Here is a 26,338-nt window from a genome sequence, read left to right as displayed (position 1 = left end):
GTGCGCGGACACGCGTGACCGCTGGTACTCTGTCCATGGTACCGCCCATGGGGCCACCCGCAGCCTCCCGGCACCGCAACCACCCGTTCCCGCCGTGAGCACATGGCCTTAATTCCACCCCTCAGTCCACACAAGGCACCAAATTTCACTTTTATTACAGCTGTGCTGGAGGTGTCCCACCAAGAGCCAGCATGGGCCAGACCGTGTGGAATGATGGCCAAGAGCTGATAACCCAACTCTCCTGCTAACGCTTTCTTTGACCTGCTGAGCTAGGGAAGGAAGGAGGCGATGCAGAGGCAGCTTGCCCTCTTTCCCAGCTCCCCAGTGCTGCCTGGCAGCTAGAACTTGAGGGATGCTCTCAGAACAGTTAGATGCACCAAGCTTGGAAGTTGCAGGACAGTAGTGGCAGAAACAATCATATTATAACCACATCACCTTGTGTTTGCCAAGTTCTTCAGTCCAAAGCAGCTCTCCTTCTGCAGGCTTTTTGCATTAAACACTCACATTAATTTTATGCTTTATTTATTTAATTGTAGGAGGAGGAAACCAACACGCTTCCCCATTATCAGAGGAGAAGGAACAGTGGCAGGAAATTAGGTCAGTGAAATTGCCCTGCTGTGCGCAGAAGGCGTTTTATTCCTTAAGAAATTTCCACTGGAGAAAACAAGTATCCCATGCAGCACAGTCGCCTCCTTTGTTTCATCTCAGGCCCCCTTCCCAGCTCTTTGCCATGGATCCAGTTACCTTTCCCTGGGAACAAGATGTGGCTCTAAATTAAATCAAACCATTTATTTGTCTGGGGCAGCTTGGCTAAGATACATCATGCGGTTTTCAGAGAAGTTGCTGCCATCTGAAAGTATGTCTTTGCAGTTGTCACTCCTCATCAAGAAAAGGAAAGGCATGGGTGCCTGTGTCAGACTGGCATTTCTTTTCATGAGCCTTCTTGTTTCCCTCAAGGGAAATCCTCCCACCCAGGATGGGTCTTCTTTGTTGGTGTTATTTTCCTGTCTCCATTCACAGTCTTCTTTTTGAAAATATATTTTTCTATGCTGGAGACATGCAAATCTCCAGGTGCACCAAAACATCTTCTCCCCAAAGTCTGATTCCTTTTAGGCCTCTCAAAACAGACTCTATGCAGGTAAAGACCTAAGAAATGTGTTCTGGGGAAGAATCCTGTGAATTTACCTGCATTTTTTCCAGGCTGAAAGGAACTAGGGAGTTTTCTATCCACTTTGAGATGGAAATAAGCCAGGGGTCTGCATTTCTGCATTTATCTCCTAGACGCTTTGCTCAGGTCCCTGCACAGCAGCTTCAACAGGGCTGTTTTATCTCACGGTCCCACAGGAAGAAAAATATCTGTAGCTTTGTTATCTCACCTGAATTTACGGATGAGAGGAGCGTGGACGGCTGTCACTGATCTTTTTCTCAACTCACCCTGGCTGTTCAGCCCCTCAGAGCCTGTCCAACCTGTCTCCTGCAAGCCCCCCTCACCAGGGAGATGCCTCTAAACCACATCAGAAGGCTGTTCTGAGACTTTAAAACTTCCACCTTTTTCTATGTATGCTCCCTTTTTGATGGGAACTCATCCATAAGAGCCTTTGAGACTCAAATGATGCCGTTCTCTCCCTGTTTATAGTCTAGAATGTTTTATATATATATATATAAAACATTTATACATATATATAAAACAAAGCCACTTGTGATAGTGGGCTGCTGGAACAGCCATGGTAGCCTTTGGTCCTGGGGGCACAGAAAGGAGCTCATCAGACCCTCCTAAGAATTCTTTAAGGAATGAGATGCAAGGACGTCATGCAGGTTTCTGGGGGTGCGTTACGGGACATAAGGCACTGCTTACGTCACCAAACAAGCAGTCATACATAGAGACCTTCAAAACAATTTCCATTTTTGAGCATTGCAGTGTTACCTGTGACATGTTGAAAAAAGCAAGTGCCTCCAGGACAGATGGAGAGAGAAGGTCCAGACAGCAGCTTTCCATTAAGCCAGAACCATCCTGAAGGCAAACAGATAAATCTAAACAAGACAGAGACCTACAGCTGAAAGGGCTGGCACTTTAGGAGGCAATTGCCCTCCTGGGCAATAGGCCCAACGTTGGCAGGACATAACATCCAGTTTTGCATGTACATCGGTGATTTTCCCCATCCCTAATCCAGACTTCTGCAGACTTGCAGAAATGGTTCCCCAATGGGACAACCCCGCAGCGGGTCCTTGCCACAGCCCCCGCTTTACACACGATCCATTGTGCTGCTGTAAACACTGAGTGATGGTGAATTAGAGACACATTTTGGAAACGGGCTCCTGCTTCTGTGTTAGGTTAATTAGTGGTTTGCTAGTATGTTAACTGCTGTGCACATTGACCTCAGGCTGGTTCGTCTCTAATGAACAAAAGCAGTTCGCCAGCAACAGGTAACCACTGATTTCTCAGGGACTATAACTTAACTAACAAGCATTGAGTTACTGAGTCTCCATCTGGCCAAGAAGTGAGAAAATCCTTCTTAGGAAATTCACCCTCTCCATCCCCTAAGGAAAGAGCTTATTAGAATGATCTTGAGTCTAATTTAAAACCCGAAGCCTGGGATAGTTTGAAACCTTCCTTGTTTCTTTTCAATAAACTCCCCCAAAGTTGAAGTGACTTTTTGGACCATGGTCTGCTGACTGCCAATTTTGTTTCTATGGTAAAGCTCATCAAGAAAGAATTCACCTTTTGTAGGAAACCCCGTTTTGATCAGGAAATGTATTTTTGCCAATGTTAAGTCCAGCTAGACAGGCTCTTGTCAGGAAGTAGGATAGGGCCAGGCTGAAAATCCAAGACTTTTTCCCTTTCCTGTTAGGATGTCCTTGCATTGACAGGTTATAAAGCTGAAACATGCTCTGAAAAAAAACCCCAAACCCAACAACGACGCACAGAGATGGCTCTTGGGTGACCCAATGGCCTGGCTCCTATTTTTTTCCATGGGATTTAGGAAGAATTGCAAAGGCTGCAAACCTTTGCAAAAGAAATGCTGCAAGTTGCAAGCAATGCAGACTGCGTTGGCTGCCAGGATTTTCGAGATGATCCCTGGAAACACATTTGGTTTTAATCAGGCCCCTGCACTGTGGAACATCCTGTTTGTCTACACTTATTATTACTGACAAATTATCCTCCTCCAAATCTCAGGGAGCATTCACTTTATCCTCACATTAAACCTGATTGGAAACAGTAGGTTTAATTGGGCTCAGCATGAGGCCCAGTCGTAAACTGCACCAGTTCCTTTTTTTATTGTGACATTCACTAGATGTGTGAAAATACTATATTTCATATATAGACCCTAATTTGCTACTGCAAGGGCTGTTAAAGACAATGCGCAGATGCCCTGACCTACATGAGCAACCTCTGCTCGTTCTTGGCATACCTACGGCTGGGAAAAGTTTGCCGTTCTCTGCACTCTGTGTATATAATATGTTGTTCCAGAGGACCCAAAAATCTGAGAGTTGTCTTCCATTGCTAACCAAGCCCTGCAGTTTGCAGGACTGTAAGGGTCTGCTCTGCTTCAGCTGAGGTCCAGAGTTTGAGAGAGATGGAGAAGGTGGTGCAGGGTGTGGAGGATTGTCATCTTGTTGGTCTTGCTGACAAACATGAGCATCTTCTTCTTCCTCTCATCAGCTGGAGATTCTTTCCTAGGAAAAGCTTATTGCATTAAGCAAACCTGAGGGGTTAAAGGTGTATGACTTTAACATATTTGGAGCTTGTGTGGATGGTCGATTATACAGGAGAAGAGCTGAAGCTCTTATGTCTGATGGAGCCCACCGATTTTGGATTGGCATGATGACTGAGGGTAGGGTTACGTATTTGGTCAATGCTCTTAGAAATTTCCAACATCTCTGATTTTCCCTTGCCTGGGTTGACCCTCCAGCAGTTGTGCCGCATCTAGGTGTGCACTGCAGGGAGAGTCAGGTGTTTCCAAATCAGTGAGAAAGACCAGTGAGGTGTCACATAGCGGCAATCTTGGGTGGAAGCCCAGAAAGTGAGCTCGTGTCCCACGTTGTCGAGAGCTGCTGGCAGGAGCTGAGCTATTAAGTAATCTCTTTCCAATGTCCTGGGTGTGGCAAAGCATGAGACAGCACGATCTGTCTGGGTGTCAGAGGAAGAGGAGAAAGAAACCAGCAGAAGACAAACAGAGAACCCAACCTCTTTGCTATTCGTGTTTACACAATTTGGGATTATTCATTAGGATCTGAAGGTGGGAAGGGGTGTGATCTGCTGAAATGAAGCTTTTCATGACAGTGTGGTCTCTCTTACGTGGGTAAAATAATACCTTTCAAGGGATTATCTTGGGTTAGATATTATTTTAAACTGAATTTAAACAGCATTTACGTGTGCCATGCCTGTATATACCATGCTCTGAAAGCGAATCCAGAGTGCATTTGGTGTGTTCTCGGTTTGTAAGCTGTTTCTCCCTGTGTTTTGCCAAAAGACTCTTGGAAATGATAAAAACATCCCATAGGTTGTTGATCAAGGCTCCCTACCAGAAAAACAAATAGAAAAGGAATTGCAAAGGTAATGAATATGCATAAGATGGAGACTCGTCCCAAACCGTGCCAGAGCACACCTCTTAAATCTGTCTCCAAAACTGTTCAACGAAATCCGTACATCTTGCTGTCTGGCAAATAGTGTCGCTGTAGTGCTCCTTCCAGTGACACAAAATCGTTAACTGTCTATCTTGACAATTAGCTTTGTACTTTAGATTGCTTGCTTGATCAGCTGCTGGCTGCTTTTTGGAGACTTTTATTTACATTTGTTTAGGAGAACTTTTAAAAAGGTCACAGCAGCAGGCTTGCTTATAGGTGGCTGTGATGTTGGGCATGTTCAGCCCATCTGAAAATAATGCCCATCTGCTCTGCTATTAAATGTCAGCCCTGTAAAGGTATGAGCAGATGTGTCTTCCTGGAGTAGTAAATCCTCAGTCCTTTTCTGGAGGCCTCACGGATGGAGCTCTGTAGCTGGTCCCTGCTGTCCCTTGGATCTTCCTTCGGTGCAGACAGGAGATGTGCAACCGGGGTCACCCCACACACATCCCACCAAAGCAGGGTCAACAAACCAAACAAGCAGCCTTTCCCCCACTCAGCTTCTCATAACCTGGAATATTAATTTATACCACGTCCTTTTTGGGTGCTCTAGTCTTTGTGCACCTTATTTTCCTTGGCTTCATTTCTGAGGTACGCACCCAGCATGTGTTACTTCGGGGTATTTTTTAAATAGACAAATCTACAAGTGAGTTACGGCTGAGATACCAATGTGCATCACAGAGTCAAGGCACCCGACTCTCATTGAAAATTGCTTATATCTTTCTCGATGCAATATGTTTCCTCTATGATATTTTGAAAGAAAACACACTGCAGTGGTTAGAAGAGATGTGGAGCTTCTTACCAGATGGAGGTGGCCTGACAGCTTGTAAAAAACCCTTTGCAAACAGTTAACAGTAACAGCAACTGACCTCAATTACTGAAGCCTTTCATTTCTCCATCTGGGTAGCGCACTCGCGATTGCACGATGCTGGGGTGATAAACAGGCTGGAAGGAATATGGAAACAGTCTGTGTAAAACCATAATGCTTTTGAAAACATATCCCACAAGCAAATCCTTTCTCATGCTGTATTTCTCCCCCAGTTCAGCTTTGGTACTGAACTTTCCATTTTCAACTGACCAACATAAATTAAAGCCAAACATTGGCATAGAGAGGAAAGATGGAGAAAGTTGACCATTTCCCTCAGGAGGTCAGCCACAAATTCCTGCTGTTGTCTGAGAAATGATGAGCTACTCTTTGGAGACATGACTTAGATCATTTAGTGTCACAGGGAAACTTTTCAGGCGTTTCAACAAGGGCTGAAATATGTCTTTTTTTTTTTTTTTACCCTTTTTTATAAATATAGTTTTAGACTATGTGTGTTCTTTTTTTTCCTTTTTTCTTTTAATATAGTCTTCTATACAAAAAGCCAGTTGTGCATGGTGCTATTTCCTTTGGGCGATCTTACAAGAAATGTTCCCAGCTCGCTTCATGCCACTACAAATATCTCTTTACCTCGGAGAAAAGGGCACATCACTCACTTTGCAGGCCTAAACTAATTTGACTGCTTAGAGCTTTAACAGCTCTGGGTGACAAAGTACATCAAGGAAAATATGTCATTCCCCCTTCATCGTTATTCTCGCTTTCATTATTCATAAATATAGGATATAAATCCATTACCTGTAAAAGGGCTATCTGTCACGGGAGACAAGCTAGCTGGCGATTGCCTCCCAGCCCACCCCGCTGAGTTTTGAGACAAATTTCCAATCAAATGGAAACTCAGAGTGCTAAGGGTGGAGGATTTAGAAGATCTTGTAGGTGACATTTCCAGACAGAAGGAAAACAAGCTTTCAATTTCACCTAAAATGATAAATAAGGAGAAATGGTTTCGAACCTTGTGCAGAGGCTTTTCTGGTTTTCACATTTACAACGGCTCCTTGCTGACTGATTTAACAGATGCAACCCGTATTTAGTAGGGATGAGTAAAATGGTTCAAGACGCCGTAAATGTTCATCAAAAACTCACACGAAGCCTGAAATGAGCTTTCTGCTGAGGTTCTCGAAGCTGACTTTCTTAATTCCCCTTCATCATGTAACAGCTCTGGCCCCACTTTCATCCCTGGATTTCATCCAGGGAAAGAAGTCAAAGAAATTTCTTCTGCTGAGATATTTATTGCATTTGCTGTTCTAGGAAGTATTTGTAACTTGTTCAAAGTTCAAAAAATCACCTAAAATCTTGCAGACTGACCTATGAACCTGTTGCAGATTCATTTCTGAGGGTGTAAAATACAGGTTTGAAGCTTTTACAGTTATTTGGGGGAGGGAAAAAAGGTATAAATAAGTGCTCTTACCACTAATTCTAATTTTTTACGAATGTCTAAAACCAAATAAATAACTCCCCCAGGACAATGATCTTATGGCTAAATGAAGTGAAATCTTTCTTTTCACTGTCTCTTGTAATTACAACAGGCTTCCACTTGACGCAAGGGATCCGGATGCCAGTTGGGATCACCTTATTTTTTATTTGCTGGTGAATTGTGGTAAATCCCATTGGTAGGATACTGATGGATTAGCTAATAACAGTGGCATAGTTTTTAAGGCACATCGCCCTTGACTTAAAGAATAATTTCCAAAGCAGGTGCTGTAGCCTTTTCCTTTTTGCATTTTTGATGTTACAGATCTACACTTCACTCCTCAATTTTTTAAACTATCCACACCCAGTGTAATTTAATGGTATGTAAATCCACCAGCAGTTTTGGAGGCTGCAGATCATTTAATTGGAAGAAACATCTGGGGACAAGTGGAAAATCCCTCCATGAACTCCGGGGCCCCGCTTCCTGCTGTATCACATCCATCGAGACCCAAGCAAGAGGCACTGAAATAAGGAAGAAAGTGTCAGGAGAAGGTCTCTGAGCACCGCGCCGGGCGGCAGACCACCCCGTGTGCATCCAGAGGTCAGTGATTCAGCCTAAAAACCGAAAGCAGACCTGAGCACATTCCCAAGCAGTGAGCACCAGCAAAGACTGTTTTACCTGATTAAGACCACCTCCGTAACCCGCTTTTTTCCCTTCCTTTTTGGGAGAATAAAAAGACCTCTCATGGTATTTAAACTATAGGCACAGTATTAACAATGGTAACAGCATCAGCAACATTAACTGTGGTCACAAATGACATATTGACTCATGGCTCCCCCAAAACCTTGTTTGGAGCAGGAGACTGGTAGCCACCTCTGCTAGGAAATAAATATTGCCCATCATCAATGCAAGGAGATGATGGCCCTGTGTCCCTAAACATGGGTATTTCTTGGAAAGATTTTTTTTCCTCTCATTAATATTTCCAATGCATTTGCTTTAGTGACCAAAGCAGCATTTTCTTCAAATAGCATTTCTAGGAATAGTTTATGATGGCTCGTAGCTGAGCATCGCTGAATAGACAAAATAAGGGAGATGGACATGTTCTGTACCATTTCTGAAAAATTTATGCTTGCTGTGTCAGGATGTACCCTAGCACTCCAGGTGTGAAAGCTTAATCATAATAAAAAGGATTATCTTAATGAGCATATTAATGCAGAGCAGAGAGTGAGCCTGTGGTGGTAAACAGCAAAATCATCAGATGTGGGGCCTACTTGGTTTTTGGTACAAGAACAGACACATACCCTTCTGCAAGAAACCTTAATTCCTTTTCAACATAACTCCTTAGCTGTGGAAATATGGGTTCAATTTGTTTTAAAGGTGCATTATGAAGCTGGAGTTTGAAATTAGGCATTTACAGTTTCAAAGAAAAGACATCTTGGGGAGGGGACTTGTAATTTTGTCAAATTACACTGAAAATGAAATTGGAGGAGCAATAAAGTGCCTGAAATGAGGCAGTGAAAAGTTTCACAATGAAAAACCCTATGTGCTGCACACACAAACACACGTTTCCGTCGCCTTTACTTAATTTTACACATTTCTCCACAAGCAATAATGACACAGTCTTGCTTTCATTCTTAAATACATGGCTCTTTGTTTAACTGTTTTTATGTTAAAATGGGAGGATAACCATTCTCAGTTGCATTTTGCCCTTCCCTCATCCTAACTGTTCAGATTCAAACAACATAATTTGATTCAGACAGGTAAATAATCCTTATTCTTACAAAAAAAAAAAAAAAATCAGCTGTCATGAATTAAAACCCATTTTTCCCTAACCCCAAATAAACATTAGTCAGCCTGCATTTGATTGTAATAACACACTTGTCATTTCAGATATAGCATGTTGGAGGGTTTTTTTCTAAAGGCTTTATTGGAATTCCTTGGACTAAATTTGCTGTGGGTTTATGATGGCTTCATTAAAAATCAGAAACCAAATGGATGTGGAGGACTCCGAGGAGTTTATAGTACAACATGAAACAGAAATAACTTGCAAGATTTTTCATTTTAAAGCTGCTGCTGTTTCAGATGCCCTTGAAATTTGTCACATAGCAGTAATTCGGGGCTAAAAGTGAAGTACTAAAGCACTTCCTAAATTTATTTTGAGTTACCAGCTATGGTTGAGATTCGTGTGCAATATTGCTTCTCCCTTCTTACAGTAAATCCAGAGTAAATCTGCTCAAATGCTTAAGTTTTCACTGATTTTACACTGATAGAGTGGAGATCTCAGGGAAGATCAGAATGGAAACCCCACTCGTTAAGTAACAGTAACATATCTCCAGAAAAGAGTTTAATTTCAAGTAATCACAGCTTGTATTTAAAACTGTCCTGATGCAAAGTTATAGTCACTTTTATAAAGTGTGATTTTTAGGTTCTTATTTTAATCGCAGAGCAGAGCCCCAAGGGAGAAACATGGGCAACTGAATCTGAAATTACAGTTTCTGGTTGCCTTTTTCTGGTAACTGTGGAGTAAGAGCAAATTTCAGGCTTTGGCTTCAACCTGAACCTAATTAATTCAGTAGTAGGTGTCCATTAATTAAAATGGGACCATAATCAGGCTATTTTCCATACTAGCAGTGTTTTAAGTCTGGGTACCTAAAAACTGCTGCAGAGAGGATGGAGTGGTATCTTCTCTATATCCTTGGGCTGATGGAAGAAGAAGAAATGGGATTGGATTACAGCAAGGAAGGCTCAAATTAAAAATTAAAAAAGCTTCCAAGTGGTGAGGGTGAGAAAACGTCTCCCTGCATGGCTCGAGGAGCCGGGGAGCCGTGATGGCTGCAGAGCTTTGAGGAAATGCTGAATGTTGCTTCCGACCGAACGTTTTCATTTTGCCATTTCTGCATCACAACTTTTGGCTCTGATCATTCTAGGTCAGTTTTACCTTTTCCTCCCATTTTGCAATGAAGTGGTAAAACAGTATGCTAATATATTCAATGACCAGTGAGTAATAATGTGAGTTGTAACTCGTTGTAGGTGTTTAGATGGCAAATGGTCATGACATGAAGCTTTTAAGGCATAATCAGTAGAGGTGAAGGGGAGCAGAAAGCGAGCAGAAGTTAAACACGTAATCTTCTTCCTCAATTACCTCCCACATCCATATGTCCGGTGTTCACTAGTCCTCATTTACACTAGAATAGACCCATTTTACTTTCCCTTTCATATTTTACCCTGTTGGAAGGTAGCCCACTCTCTTATGTCAGACCTGACAGGATGTGAATTATCTCCATCCAGCCTTGACATAACTTTGTGCACGGTGATGTAATGCTCCAAAAAGTCTGGTTAAAAAAAAGAGACGGTACTTATTAACAGGAAAGGAAACAAGCCTCTGTTTGACAACCAGTGGCTGAATATCAAGGAGAGCTTTCTTAGGAAAAAAAAAAAATCGTTTATGACCATATGAATTACTATTATTTATTCAGAGGGAAGAAATGGCTATTGAATTTTTAACTAGAATCAGCTGGCTAAGCAACCTACAAGGACCAGGTATTTGGACATGACTTCCAGGTAGATTCAGACAGGAAAGGCTCAAGCCTGTTCCCTGTGGGATCAATAAAACTACCAGAACTCAAGCATGAGCTGGAGCAAGCGTAGCCTGAAACATTTCCCTGTGGAGGAATCTACCAGAAGAGCATTACCCCACTCCAGAGGTCCCCTTTTTCTCCTTTTTTTCCACTGTCTCCTGTGGGTGCAACATGCTCCTGTGAAACCCTGGCTCTGTCTACCCCTCATCCCTTCTGCTCCGAGCCCTTGCAGCCAGGGCTGCATTCCAGCGGCGCAGTATGAAACCGTATCCCTCTAAGTTCATGAAGTATTCGGCATGTGTGTGCATGGACTTGTGAACTTTTACCTTTTACCTATCAGCAATGCAGCTCGCTTCACCCTTTCCTTCCCTTGAACTCGCTGGAAGTAAACGGTGGAGACCTGATCTGCACTGTGTCATGGAAAGGTCTCCAGCATAGCGTCATGGCAAAATAGCTCCCTATCTACATGATTTCCTTGCTATGTTGCTTAGCCTGGGTTGACGCTGGAAATATTGTAGAGTATCGCAGGGACCTCAGATGGATTTGCAGATTAAAGCACATTTCGCATGGTGTGGGTGAGCCTGGCAGCCCTGGCAGCTGCCAGCTTATGGAGCATCCCTGCAGGTGATGGTAGCAGGCAGAAGAGGAGACAGGAGACTTTCTTCAAGAATGGTTTGAAGTCTCTAGGGTCACTAGGGTTTGTGGCAGCCAGAGCTCAGGCTGAGCTTGCATGAGCAATATCCCTGGTGCTGGGCCCAGGAAATGTGTTCAACGCGGGGAGATGCAGGGAATCCATCATTTTTTGCAGGATTTCCTTCATTGGGATAAATTACACAGCAGCTCTGAGCCTGATGCTTTGAGAAATGGGAACAGCAGGGCGTCCTGACTCACAGGCCTGCCTGCGAGACACAAGAGCCTATGTTTAGGGACTGTAACCCAGGGGTGATGAAAACCCATATTGTGCCAGTATTTTGTTCACATTTCTTTTTTAACCAGCAGAGTCCTGCCTGGAGACAGTGCCTGATGCAGATTGTGGGGTAGGGACAGGGTCCTGAAGCAGCTTCTTGAGCTGCCCTGCACTTTTCCAAGCACACTTTTATTTCCTTTCTGTTTAGTTTGCATCACTGCAGCCCACTGCTGAGGTAGCTGATGGCAGTGTGCTGGGCTGTCCCAGCCCCAGCTGTGCGGCCCCCGCCACGTCCATAGCTCCCATGGGAGATCCCCACCAGAGGAAGGCATGGTGGGATTGCAAACCTTGAGGGACTCCCAGCAAAGCACTCAGGAGTAAATGTATGGTGGAGGTGGCAAATAACAAATGCATTTTGCAAACGACAGAGGCACATCTAGGATACACCTGGGTGCCACTGTGCATTGCCACGACTCATCTTGAGCTACATTAAAGGCATCAGCTGCAAAAAAGTAATGCAGTAATGAATGTTTCTGTCCATGTCTTTAATGAATATGTCCAAAATGGTCTTCAACTCAGGTCTTTCAAGCCTTTCAGCTAACACTATAGTTATTCAAGAAAGGGAGCAAAGAATCATGGACAGATATCCTACTGTTTCTAATCTACATATATCACTTCTATTTTTGCAAACCATATTGATGCTCATATATGTGTGGTTTTTATAGAACAGATGGCATGTGTGTCTATATATACGCATATATGATTACATGTTGGATTTTTTCTTAGCTGCAAACTTAGATGCCAGTTTACTTTTACTTTCCCCTGTTTAATTACAAGATGAATTTGGTTCCAGGGGAGGTCAGCCTGACTGCAATGGTTACAGCCAGACATATCGCAATGTCAAGCTTTCCCACGCAGAGCTCTGCCAATGTCTCCCAGCCTTGACCTTGAAACACCCTCTGCCATTCCAAGCCCTCAGTGAAAGCTGAAAAATGTGCTGACACTGAAATCCCTGCTGTATGCAGATATGCAATATTCGGGGACATTTCAGAACAATCACGTTCATTTTGCAAACGTGTTCCTAGGCTCCAGGTGCTGGGCGAGAGCTGGGAGAGCCAAGTGCCATCATAATGTGTTTTGTCACTGTGTTGTCATTTACACACTAATGACACTTAAATCCAGTTGAGCCCCATTTAGCTCTATTATAATCTAAAGCAGACTGGTTAAATCTCAGGCCCTTAATTCTGGTTCTTTTTGATTCACGGAGAAGTAGAAGAGCTGCAGGTTTGCACTGACTCTAGGGTGACTCCAGTGACTTGGGAACCTGGGTTTTTATCTCTTGTCCGTCCTCCACAAACGCATTTGTAATCCCAGGGTCCAACTGGAGACATTTGTCAGTGCCCCTTACATAATACCGGGGTTTATGGAAAAATTGAACCCTCCAGTACATGCAGAGGAAATTCCAGAGCAAGCTTACTGACAGACATGTCTTGGAAGTTAGCTAGTTATTTTGGCAGAGACCCAGGATTTTTTTTTCCTTCTTCCCCACCACCCTTTAAAAAAGAAAAAAAAGGAGGAGAAAATATCTTCGGAGCAGAGGGTCTTGAAACCCAGGAAACCCCACCGGTGCTTCGCTTTCAACTCTCTTGAGGATATTTGTTGTGCGTCAAGATGGTGCATGCAGAAAAAAAATGCCATTTGTGAGACAGAAAGCTGCCAACAAGAGAAACCTCTAGAATAACAAGGCTGGCTCTTTGGTGTTTAATGTAAAATTAAATTTTTAAATTAGTTTTAATTAATTAATTTTAAATAGTAATTAAAATCAATGTTTAAAATTCTGTGGCTTCTTTGGTTGAATTTAATAGTTACTAAAATCTGGCTGATAAGTCCTCAGCAGAAGTGGGCTATAGCAGCTTGCTGTGTGTTTTAAGGAAGGCAGAGATCTGACTTTGCTGTGCAAGAGAAGGAGCTGTAAAGCCTGTGACCAAAAGGCTCTCACCTGGTGTTTAACCTAGAAGCTGAACCGCTGCAGGAATGAAGTGTCAAGAGCAGTGGGAAACTGAGTCAGCACCAGCTACAGGCAAAATGTGCACTAAATCCCTGGGGATGGATGTCCAGTGGGGCTGTGAACAAAACTAGAAAAAAAGATGGTTTTTAAAGTGGAGGGGAAGAGGGCTTTATCTGTGTTAAGGCTGTAAATACACCAAAAGTAAACTTTTTCTGATATTTTGGAGAATAACCTAAATTCATTTATCTGTAGGAGCTTCTCAAGGTGATGTCCCTAAAATGCTAGTTTAAAAGAGCCTTTCCATTTAATTCCTGTGGACTTTGATCAGGCACTCAGCCGCCCTGTAAACATGAATGAGTCTTGCCTTGAAGCCCCACCATCCCCAAACGCTCGCTAATTCAGGTGTCCTCATTTTCCAGGTCAGGGAAGCGTGTGCCTGAAAGCTGAATACACTGTAGGTACAAATGACTTCCAGCTGAAGGGGACATTTTCATCCTTTCCTGTTCTCACCGCACTCCTCACCTTAACCAGGAAGGGTGAAAGCAGCTTCATGTCCCCCCCCGACGATGCCTGAGGTGACACCGCTGTGGCTGGCACCCCTCCGCTCCTGGCGTTGGGCATCTAACAACAACACGGGGGACCAAATATCGGAGAAAGCACACAAGGCGTTTTTCATAGTTTTCTTGCTCCCCCACTCCAGTCCTGGTCTGTGGCTTTTCTGAGTCATCTTGTAAATACCAGTCTCCTCAGCAAGCAGGACCAACAAAAAGGAAAAAAAAAAAAGAAAAAAGGAGAGAAATGAAGAAAAACGAACCCCTCCTCCTGCTTCCCACCAACGCCCCTCACATTTGTTATTGCATAGGATCTTCCTGGCCAGACTTGACCTGCAAACAGTGGTCACCAGTGAACCATCAAAGGCCTTTCACATCTCCAGCAGCTGCAGGGAGGGTTCCTGTAAGCGCTCCTATCACTTTGACACCTCCAAAGCGGACAACGCCAATTGTACGCTGTCATGGGCTCTGTTTCAGGGACCACCTTCAATGCTTTGGCTCCAAAGAGCTGCTTTTTTCCGATTCATTGACACAGGGGGATATATATCTAAAAACTTGGCTGCAGCAGTGAGTGCATGCCTTGAGGATTACATAGCAAGTGAACTTTGTCAGTGTAAGCCCTAGTCAATAGGAGGAATTAAGTAGAAAGACCTCTATTGTTCCAGCCAGCCTTCTGAAGGCACTGATTGGCAGTAAAATGTCTTAAGTGACAGATGTAAAGTAAATATTACCTATGCCAAGTCTCTATATTACTTTGATTACCCACCATCAATCAATTTGTTCTTTGCCTTGTAATAATAGCGGCTGCTGTTATACTTTAGACCCCTCTGATGAAGCCCGAAGTATAATTGATTAACAAACTGAAAAGAAAGGTTACCCAAATGACAGCAAAATGTATCTCAGAAGAAAAATGAGAGTATTGTCTCTGTGCACATGTATGTGCCTTAAGTACCTTGCCTATTAGAAACAGAATGATATACCTTCAACAAAATATATATATATATACACACACACACACGCATGCATACACATATATCCCTTTAAGCCAGCCAACTGCCTCATTAAACATTAGGTCAGTATTTGTAATATCCCCATGGCTTTTACAAAGGCAAAATGTCAGGAAGTACAAGGAAAACCACAGTACTGATGTTACTTTGTGAATGAAAGCAAAACTGGAGGTAAAGACGCTGTAGGAGCCGGAGATACCCAGTGCATTTGATGCACAGCACAGCTACAAGCATTAATAGCATTTCTTGCTTCCAGGGGTTACTCGGGGTCCAGTGCAACATCCCTTTTCCCCTTCATTTGTTCTAAAATTAACGGATGCTCACAGCGTTGAAAGTCCTCTGGTATTACTTACATGCTAGGGGAGGGCAAAGAATTTTCAGCTCCCTCAAGGTGAAGGAAAACAATTTTGGAAGTGAAGAGTGCACACACTCACTTGAGGTGTTTCTTGAGGCGGCCCAGATGCAGCCATGCCCAGGCGCAGTGGGAAACACTCTGCACACACACTGCCTTAGCAGACGTTCCCCAATGCCTCTAGTCCTAAACCTTCTTCCCACTAAAAATGACAGCAAATTTAGGGCTCAAAGCATTTGGCCATGTGCAAAGATGTAAGAATGGCCACACAGGATCATGTTATCTTCCTCCGACAGGACTGGTAACAGGCACTAAGGGAAATAGCACAAAAAAAGGAAAACTAAGAGTAGTGTCTTGAATATTCTTCCAGTTTATGGCTAGTACCAGGGCAGGGATTTCCTCATCTGGAGGCTGTATGTGTATCATTGCTATTCATGGTCACTGATGGATATGTCCCATGGGGATTCCTCTAAACTCTTTTTCAAGCCGTGTCTACTCTCCGATATCCTGTGGCAACGAGTAGCACACGGTGTGAACAAAACAGCGCTTTCTGGATTTGTGCTTAAACTCTGCAATCTGCTAATGTCACTGCGTGCCCCAAGGTCAGCATGAGTCCACGGGATTCCCGTCCTGCTCCGAGGGTGATTCTGCAGCTCCTCCAGCGAGCCAGCGGTGGGGAGCTGCCTTCTCCCAGGGGCACACGGGGCTCTGGGCCATCACTTGGACTAGCTATAAAAAAAATGTGACAGAAAGCTGTAACTTTGAAATATAAGGACAGAAAGGTAGAAGCAGCTGTTTCGAAGGGCTGCTCCATCTCAGAAACCTCTCTGCAATGAGAAAAAGCCCACCATGCTCTGTTAATAGCTGGTGCTGGCTAGTTTTTGACCCCATATTTGTGTTTATGGTGTGTTGCAGCACTTTATCACTTTTATCACGACAATCAGGTACCTGAAAATACTGAAAATTAAGCACATTTCAGAATTCACTTCACATTTCAAGTCCCTCTCATGGGTTGGTTTGGGATGAGCCTTTGCAGACAGTGGAACCAAGTACTTGCATGACAGTGATTTTATACCTCTTCTCAGCCCTAGCAGCTTTGATTCAGCATGTGCCTAAGTAATGGAGATAAACCCTTTCATATTTCATGGTGTTCTTGCTCTTTTCCTCAGTTACTGTGTTTGTAGGGGTCATGCAAGTGTCTCTGATAAATAGGTTTCCTAATTTTCCCTAATACATGAGGGACCAGGCCAGTGACAGGCTAAGGAGACAACATGGTAAGAGAAAGATAAATTTGGAAATGATAAAAGATCAAAGAGGAAGAGAAAGCAGGCATGAGAGAGCCATTCGGAAACAGGATTAGATGCTATCCTACAAGTCGTGATCACCCTTTGTGCCTGGGTCCCCATGGGAACTTCCCGCAGCCGTTGTTCACAAGATGGTCCTTCATAGTGCTTAAAATCTGTGAACCTCAATTTTTTCCATAAAGCTTCGAACGTTCAGGGCAGTGGTAGAAAAACCATCTCTAAATCGCAAGATCACCCCTGCAATGAGGGAGGTGACCATACACCGTGGGGGCAAAGACTCCAGATAATATCCTATGAACCTATAGCACATGCTCTCTCCTTGGCTTTCTCTCTGAGAGAAGGTAATGTTAGAAACAGCATAAAAATCGAGCTTCCCGTGTGACTTTAAACAAGGGCACCACACTGGCATTCATGCCAAGACAGTTTTAGTAGCTTTAATGCTGCTGCTCTACCACTAATAACTGCCTGGTTACTATACTGGTTCATACATGACAAATCCAGCTACAGAATTAGCTAGAGTGCCTGATATGTGTATTTTTGGAATTACTTTTATGGTAAAATCATTAAGGCCACCCACCAACCAACATATGATCTCCCTATTGGCTTGGCTTTGATTAGAGGAATTACCAATAAGAAGCTAAACATTTTCCTGAAAATAGCTATTGTTCAGTGGCCTTCAGCAGCAGATGGCCACAGCAGCAAGCACTTATTTATGGCTGCTGTGCTGTAGCTCTGCTTAGTTAACTTGTTGAAAGCTTATTTTCCAGCCAAACCGGGAGCCCAAATGGCTATAGAAATGGTTGATTAGGTGGCCTCAGTCTTGTTTGCTGGCAAATGGCTTCACTGCTGCCTGGCTTGCATAGCTGGCAACCCAGAGAGATGTGAAGTGCAAAAAAATAAATCATGGAACAGTTTTTTTATCGGTGGATGGATTTCTTCTCACCATTTTGTGGGTGGTTGCATTTTTCATACGGCCCATATACCCAAGGTGAATTAGGAGAGGGAGGTAACATGACAGTTTTCATCAAGGTTTAGACAGATTTCCTTCTGAAATAGACTCTCTAGGGGATGGCCCTGCACAGTGAAAAACAGCTGCAAGTTCATATAAATAAAAGGGCAGCATGCCAGAGCAAACAGAGTCGCACAGCTCTGCCTGCGACAAGAAATTCTGCCCTCCATTCCTGTCGTTCTCCCACCCAGAAGCCAAAATCTGGTTTTGTTCTGGCAAACACCAGAACTGAGCATGGTGAACACGTTTTGCCGCATTCAAAGAGCTATCTGTGCTCTGCAGGAAGAAAGTTGAACTCAGGCTGGATGTCTTTTTTCCCTTTCTTCCTTCTGAAAAATGAATGGCTCAAGAAGGATGCTTCTGTATGTCACACGTGGTATTTTCCGTATTTGTTTTCATATGAAAACTTCTGACAAAGGAGGATGAAGCTTCCCAGCTGTAACACTGATCCGTGCTTTGTTCTTGGGGATTTTTGCCAACATATGAAGGTGATGGAGGTGACACAATAAGAAATATGTCTGAATTACAAAATAGGAAGGTAAAGACCAATTTTTTAGCCTGCATTCTTGCACTACCTGACACCATGGTGTCTGAGGTCATGTCTGAGGCTTCTAGCATGTCTTGGGATGACGAAAACATTATTAAGAGCAACAGCCTGATAGGCTGACATGAAGCACTAAATCACCCACGTGCACACTTCTGATCAGGAGTGTGTGGAAGAACATTAATTTCCGAGATGTAAGGTCAGAATTGGTGCTCCTTGGAAAGGTACTGCAGTCACAACTGCTCAGGAAAACTTTAGCACCTTACCAAATCCAAGGAAAATAATGTATTCCTACTACGGCTCAGCTCAAGCAGATGTTGGGCATGAGCATGAAACTGATTTTTTAAATCAGAATCACCCTCAGATTCAGGCTGAAAACTATCTCTGCTTCCCATAGTTGTAAAATGAAACAACTCTCATGGTTTAGATTTGGCTACTCATGTAGCATGAGACCACGGTGGTCATTCTTGGACAGGTTATAGTGGACACTGGTTATAGTCCAAATGCAAATGAGCGCCAGTCCAGTGATAGATTCAGAATGAACTCATGCACACTAAAGGCTTAATATACCAAAGAAAAACTTCATTAATGGTTTTTCATATTCACAAATCTTCAGTGGAGTAATCCCAACATTTATTTAGAGTCTAAACATTAAGACACCTGGCTGGAACACCAGAGTCCTGGTTTATATTCTGGTGCATTGGGTGATTAGGGAGGATTTTTCTTCTTTTTTCTTCTTTATGCCAGTATGATGAGTTGGATGCAGTCATGACCAGTGGAAGCAACTGGAGGCCAGCCACTGTAGGGTGACAGAAGAGCAGGCTCAGCACTGCGTCCCTGCTTGGCTCAATGCATGGTTTGGGTTCTGCTATTTCAAATCTGCGTAGATCTACTGGGAAATGAGGAAGGGTTTTGAGAAAACGAGTTTAAAAAATTGCAGATTTTGTAGTTGTGGGCAAATGAGCTACCAGGTTTGGACTGTAACTCCATTACACTGTGGCATGTATCATTTCTCAGCCTTCATTTTGCCAGATAGCAATCTGTTGATCTAATTTTATGTTATAACCCTTCGTTATACCTAAATATATCAAGAACATGGACCTCAGCATTCCAGAGTCATAACTCATGTCAAGCTAACCAAAGTAAGCATATTTAGCTTCTGGTGGCCCACAATCTATCTCAAAGGTCACTGCGATCTCCAGGGTCTGAGGAAACTCACAGTTGCTGCAATGTCTGTTTTCTTTGAAATACAGAAAAAACCCTCTTCTCCTGAAAAAGTTCTTTTTTTTTCCTTTTCTTCCCCGCCCCCCCCCCCCCCCCCCCCCCCGCCTCAGCCCAGGTGATCCAGAATCCCAGCTTTTTGGAGGAAAGTAAGAACAAACAGAAGAATAATTATCAAGTAAGTCAAGCAACCCGGTCTTCATTAAGCAAACTCAGTCCACCAAGTTCTTCTGGTTGTATCTACTCCATGAAGGGGCTGAAATTCAGAGCAGCAGACTGGAAATGAAATGTGAGCTGTAAATTTACTTTTGGTGCCAATCAAGGAAATTAATACAACTCGGCTTGTCAGGATTCTGTGTGTCAATGGCAACATGAAAATAAAAATGTGAGCATGGACCAGAGACTGCTTGTTTTTCTGAAAAAAAAAAAAATTAAAAAAAAGAAATAGAAAGGAAAAGAGATTGTCCTCAAAATATGGTGCTGATTAAAGGTTCTCGTGTGAGCTCCTCAAGAGAGTGCATAAGCATAAGGGTAAAGGGTGTTTGTGCTTCACAAGGAAAATATTTAGATCTTGTACATAACCATAGCTGAGAAAAATTGTTCAAGGTCTAAACAGCGTGACTACATGAATTAGACTGATGGCTGGGCTGGTGGGCACAGGGGATATTTGGTGGAGTGAACCTAAGACTGCAGTAGATGCAGCGCAGCAGCACAGAGCTGTGTAAAGCATGCAGCTCAGTAAAACAGACCTGCACCAGGGCAAGGTGAGTACAAAACTCTGCCTTTGTAGTAAAGCCATATGCCACTGGGAGTCGTCAGTGGTTTTGCTTATTTTTATAGCAAATTACAAAAATGGTTCTTCTTCCTCTTGTTGAAGAATCTTCCTCCTCTCACAGGAGGTTAGCTATTTCTTTAGCATACGCTCATTTTTTTTTTCCTTCTAGAAGAGCAACTTCATTAAAGCTCTGTCCCTAAAATGAAGATCTGTGGTAGAGGGAGAGATGTAAATTAAATATTATATGTAAATGTAAAGGGGGAAATATGTACGTATGTAAATGACCAGGCAGCAGCAGCATCTTCCCGAAACACTGCCATCATTCACCAGTTCTTCTGCATTGCTCCCCACTTTTGCTGGGGCAGCGGCTGAGGCAGATAATAGCCCCTCCAGTGCTAAGGCAAAACCAGAGGGTGTTAGAGGGAAACATGAAGCAGAAGACCCTCTGTTTGTTAAGCAGGAGAAATGTGGATATGAGCAAGAGAGGTTTCTGTGCAAATTATATCAGTGGTGAACAAAGGATTGCCTCCTGGCTCCTGCAGAGGGGACTGCTCAGTCATGTAGCTCATCATGATGCTGACAAGTCTGCAGAAGGAGAACTGGAAATAGATCGGGGAGCCAGACAGCTTTTACACACCAGCACTTCAAGTCAGAGAATGACGGGAAGGGAATTGAGATTCATTCCCTAGCCCTGCAGCTGCATGATAGCTCACACTTGACCCTTATAGATATAGCTGGAGGAGTGTTAATCACCATGACTTTGCACCAAGGACTAACTGAAAGGCATTGCCCTTGAGTCAACTGCTTTCAAGGCTAATATGCCTGCTGCACTTGCTACTTGGATAGCAATCCTTGGCAGAAAGACAAGGGACACTCTAAGGGTCAGTGAGATCTCAGACAGCAAGAAGTAAAGTTGCCAAAGCTCCTCCATAAAGTTTCCTTAAGTGGTGGTCACACAAGTACTCTTTGGTAGGGCTGTGTCATGGGTCGATCACTGCCCTAGTTGAAGAGTCAGCTGGGACAGCTCGAGTCTCCTTCAGCCCTGGACCACTTGGTCACCTCTTTCCACTGATCCACCAGAACAGATTCCTCCCTTCCACAGAGTCCATTTTACTCACGATTTCCTACCATAAACCAGTCAAACCTTGTTCTGTGTTAGGTTAAGCAAAGCAGCAACACTAAAAAGACATAAAAATGAGTGACTTATTACAAATATATGAATGCATACTATAAAAAGTCTCAAACGGACCAAGATTTTCATTAAATAAGAAAGTTACAAAATTTAACAGTCTGGCAGCCTTCACCTGCTGCCTTGCTCTGCAAGTTGTCCTTCTGAGGTTTAGTCATGGACGAAAAGTATTACCAAGCAGGAGCAAGGGAGAGAGAATCCAGCCCCGGGTATCCTCAGGCAAAAGGCTGTGTGCAATGCAATCACCAAGTATTAATGATGTTGTTTCAAAAAGCTTCAGTCACCCACTGCTCCTTCCCATTTGCATTCTGCAGGATACCCTGTTGGAAGAGGTCCCTTTCTCTAAGTGGTAATGTCAGGCTTTAATATTTTCAAGTCATGGTTGAAATGAAAAAAAGAAAAAAAAAGCAACAAAAAAACCTGGTTACAAGTATTGAGATCAGGAATAATAGAGAAAGAGAGACAGGTGCCAAGACATGATGAAAAAATTCTGTTTCTTCTGCCCGCTGCTTGTACCGAGAGTCATGTTTCTCCAAGAGTGGAACTGAAGCTAATTAAAACAGGTTTCAAACATCAACTTCATAGCTAAGGTTTGCATGACAAGACATGCAGATAGCATGAGGCAGAGCCCCTACGCTAAGCATCACGCTCTACCTTGGAGCTAATTTCCAGCAAAGTTATTGGGAGTCTTTGCACGGACTGCTGAGAGAGCCGGATCCAGCCCCACCTCATCCCAGGAACCTCAATGCATGCGTGGCGTTCACAGTGAACGAGTGCTCCTCAGGATCTCTCGCACCACGGCAGATGCAGGAATGACTTCAAAAAGTATCTTTCCTAGGCAGTAACTCAGGCATTTGCACAAAGGACTGACTGATCTGGATCTACATGTTAATGCTCAGACTTGAGTGAAGGAACTCGGCAAGACCCCCCCGATCCCGCTTTTGACATGGCCCAATTCTTGTCAGCTTGTCATTCTTGTTAGGGAAACCTTTCTCATCATTCCAAAGACGTTTGAGTGAAGAGGTTAACAGCAATCAAGGATTACAGAGACATCTGGCTTGAAAAAGTCCCAAACCCTTCAACTCCAACCTTGGCAGTAAGCTGGGGTCCACTGGGGAGAACAGTTTATAGATTGATTGCAGAGCCTGGAGTCACGGCGCCAGGACCCAGTGCTACGGCTTGGATGCATAAAGAATATTGTATCAGTGTTTGAGTGATCAGGCGGTCAGAGCGCTTGTGTCCTAAATAAACTTCTTCTCCTTCTTTGTCAGAAAGCTGCTATTTAATTACACACACATGACATAAAATGAAGGTTCCCAAAATGTTTTCAAATCTCCAATGTACTCCGAAGACGGAGATGTCCGGGAGACTTGTTTTACTTGCATCGTGTGCCTGTCCCTTTGCCTCTCTGATGGGAAACAAAGACAGTCTAAGTGCTAAGGATGAAAGGCAAAGAAAGAGCAATCCCATTGCTTTCAGTGGGTGTGCATGGTTTTTTAACTTTCTGTGCTAGCTTAAACAGTTCCCATAAGAGCTATGCAAATGTAATGGCTAATTTGACAAGCTTGAATGAGTCGTCTTTCAAAACCATTAACATACAAAACATGGTTTGGAACTGTCTCCCGTCTGTGTAAAGTGATATCGCTTCTTTTTGACCTTTTCTTGAATCAAAGGCAGATGCAAACGTCAATGTTTCTCTGCCTATACAAACGCACACACGCAAGAATATCTCCTCTTTATGCACCGGGATTTGCAGTTGGAGCTACAGACTCTTTGCAGACAGTGATTCATAGGTAAAGACCCACTCAGGGTTCTCTTCCAAGGCCATCTTTTCAAGGAAATAACTGTAGATGAAAAGCACACAATTTATTTTTCAGTGTATTTTGCCATTAGTACAAAAATAAATTGTGGTATATAAGTAGACTGCATTGGAGAACAGGTGGTGTTAAAGCAGCCAGTTAAACCTACTGAATACTAAGAGGCGTTTCATTGCTGCCAACCTATGACGAGTCCAACGCTACATTAGTGTTGTGTAGTTTTTGGACCTCCAAAAGGAAGTGTGTAGCAAATTCCTCGCGAGTTGAATGGAATAAGAGGGAGAAGGAGGAAGTGCTGAGTGTTTGGTAGAGGAATACCACTTGTCCCAAGCATAAAAGAGAAGTCAACATGGGAAAGGAAAAGTGGACTTGCGCCTTTGCATTTCAAAGGAAAAAGTCATAAGGCAGTGAGGGGTTGGACTTCTGAATATCTCAGTGTAAAATAAAGTGCTGGCTTGCACATTGCCCCTGCCAGATGTCAGTGGAGACAGTCTAAGTAGGTAGAGCAAGAAGTGTGAAATCAGAGAGCTGCTTAAAAGACAACTTTAAGGTTGCAGGTACTGACAGAGGGGTTGCAAAGACAGAGATAGAAACGGAACCCTGAGGCAGAGGAGTTAGAAAGAGGTGAGTTTTATTGTGTGGCAGATGACCAAGACCTCAGAAGTGCTGGTTTGAAAAGAACAAGTTGGATTTGATGAGCAACTGCTAAATGGGAGGAACAAATAAAGAAGGAAAAGGAGGACAAGAGCAGATGGGACATTTGTCCAGAACAAGAGGAGACTCTGTGACCGGGCAGGACTTTTAGGTAGGAAGCATATGGAGAAAGACACAAGCTCCAAGGCCTTAGCAAACATGGTGATAAAGGATGCTAAATAATTGATCTTAAAAATCCTGGGAGAATCAGAAGAGACTGAAGAGTTGGATGAGCAATTCCAAGCGAAACAAGACAAAGAGGAGGTCAAGAGCATGGAGGAAAGGAAACGCCAGCGGTAGAAAGGGCACAACAAGGAAACATCTCCATATCCAATGTTATTTCTGAGAAACCCAAAGAGCAGAGCCAAGGCTGCAGAATAATTGCCTGCAAAATATTATCTGTATGGACAGTTAACCACAAACATAGCAACTAGAGTATCTGAGATACAAAACAACGTACCCACTGGTCTTACCTCACCATGTCCTGCTGCCCAGGGAAAGGCAGTTTTCCACTGCAAGATGCTAGTCAGACCTGGTTGTTATTCTTGAACATCTGGAAACCCCAATGAGTGGTACTCGAGGGGTTAATCCATCCTTATGTTTTGCAACTGGATTAGTCAGCTCAGTTTATTCTTGTCCCCATACCTCCCCAGTGGTACTATAGTGTGTTTATAAAAATAGCAAACAAATCATTTGACAGCAAGGGTTGGAAGTAAAAATTAAAAAATGCCATACTTTCCCTATTAAATTTTGATAGTCTCCCAAAGGCTTTCAATATATTGCACACGTCCAAGCTCTACCGCAGAATAATTGAATCATAAAGACTAATACCATGTGTCTTTTGAGCATGTACACGAGTCGGGGAATGCTGCGGGCGGGCATGAGAGTATGGGAAGACATGGCATTGTTATCTTTGAATTTCCCCAAGCAATACACACCCTCTTGCAGCTCAAGGGGCATCTCCTCTCCAAGAAGGGAGCTCTGCTATGGGTTCAACCATTTTTTAAAACTTAAGTGTTTCCTTTGCATGGCTCAGATATTTTAACCCTTCCTAACAGCCAGCAAAACAATTTTATTAGCTCTTTGCAGGCTATTTTTGGGGGTACTCTCAGGTGAGGTGAGCTGGTGTGGGGTTGCTGCACTACATCCATGGGAGAGTGGTGATGGATCTGTAAACTGCCCAGGGCTGCCCTCCAATATTTCCTTTTTTTGAGACACTGGTCTGAACTGAGTTTCAGACTCTGGAAATCAGTATCTGGCTGAGCTCAGTCAACAAACGCAAGTTCCCAGATCTGTAGGGAAAAATTGGCTGGATTCGAGTATTTTTAGGCCTGGGCTTATGTATGGGTTCTGTCTAGAAGCAAAAAGTTGAAAATAACAATGGCAAGGTTATAAAAAACTGCTATAGCTAGGCATGGTAATGCTGATGCCAGTACAGTGACACCAGCGGAAAACCCGTGAAAAACAGAGCCTTCCACAGAGATCTTCCACTGATGAACAGCAAAGCTCACTTGCCCTCTTAGATGAACTTGTTGGCTCTGTAAAGGATGATAAATGAGAGAAAATAAAAGTAAGAAAACATTAGCAGTTATGTTACAGTCAAGAGGATCATGTTCCATAAGTCCAAGTTGTGTAGGTTCAAAGCCAAGGCGAGGAGCGGGACTTCTCTTCACTTAGACCCCTAATAAAGCAAAACCCTGCAAACATCTCCAGCTGATCCTGCTTCAGGGCTGCTTTGAACTTTCCCTAAAGAAGGAGGGGGGTGTCATTTTTACAGGCAATATAAAAGCTCTTCACGTTAGAAAGTCTGAGGGAAGCTTTGGCTTCAGTCTAAAAGCTTCGGTGCTTTATTCCAGAGATGACAACACCCAAATACAATGTGTTTGCAATAGCAACACTGCTGGTTAACAGGACAACCAAACTCTCTCTCTGGAGCTGACCTTTTTTCATTGATTTCACTGAACTAAGAACATGGAACAACAAATGAATCTTTCCGAATATCTCTTTTTTAAAATATTTCTGAATAGGAAATTTCTGGACTTGATCCAAAACCTTGTAGATTCTTTTTCACTTGCCTTATGGACTTTATGATCATTTCAAATAAATTTCACCTGTAACCACGTACTGCCTGAGGCTGTACGTGTTGGATGCTCCATTGTATAGAGGGTTAAGCTTTTGCTACTAAAGCATTTAAGCCTATTGAATGCTGAAATGTAACCTAAACACCACTAGTTTTCACAAAAGCATGAGAGCACTTAACCAATTTAATTTCTGCATTTGTTATCATGAAGTATAAATAATTATAGCTTTGACCTTTTGGGTAGGGGCCAAGCTATAAGTGTAAGAGGTAAACACAATAAATAAATACATGTAAAATACAATCCCCCTGCTCTGAAAACAGTATTTTCTGCATTTCCAAGCTAGTTGTGAGAGAGTTAGCTGAACACTCGTGCACTTCATAGAGTCACT

The sequence above is a fragment of the Platalea leucorodia genome, assembly GCF_965183815.1.
Source record: "Platalea leucorodia genome assembly, chromosome: 8".
Classification (NCBI taxonomy): domain Eukaryota; kingdom Metazoa; phylum Chordata; class Aves; order Pelecaniformes; family Threskiornithidae; genus Platalea; species Platalea leucorodia.
This window is presented reverse-complemented; position numbering follows the sequence as displayed.